The sequence below is a fragment of the Penaeus monodon genome, chromosome 22 (genome assembly GCF_015228065.2).
Source record: "Penaeus monodon isolate SGIC_2016 chromosome 22, NSTDA_Pmon_1, whole genome shotgun sequence".
NCBI lineage: Eukaryota > Metazoa > Arthropoda > Malacostraca > Decapoda > Penaeidae > Penaeus > Penaeus monodon.
The window spans coordinates 26,525,755-26,526,006 of record NC_051407.1 but is presented as its reverse complement, the minus strand read 5'-3'; the positions used below and the strand labels follow the sequence as shown (position 1 = coordinate 26,526,006).

The 252-nt window shown below is 42.1% G+C and overlaps 1 protein-coding gene across 1 annotated transcript in view; it reads left to right on the top strand.

Annotated features, from left to right (window-relative positions):
- LOC119587051 overlaps positions 1 to 252 on the top strand; it is a 36,603-nt gene that overhangs the window by 30,904 nt on the left and 5,447 nt on the right. The gene's annotated exons all lie outside the window — the stretch shown is intronic.

Here is a 252-nt window from a genome sequence, read left to right as displayed (position 1 = left end):
CCATTACTTTCCTCCTTCGTACGTATAAAGAAAACTACAGAGAATGTTCGTGCCACGGATAAAGATTCCAGGGACAAAGGAATGGAGAAAAGGTGGAATTTGAATGTGAAATAGTAAGGCTGGTGCACGAGCGCTTACCTCATTACTTTTTCAGCCTCTGTAGGGCGAGAAACTAGCTGGTCGTGTGCATTTACTGACGGCGGTTTTCGCTTTCATAGAAAATTGATAATGAGGTTATTATCTTGCGTTGTA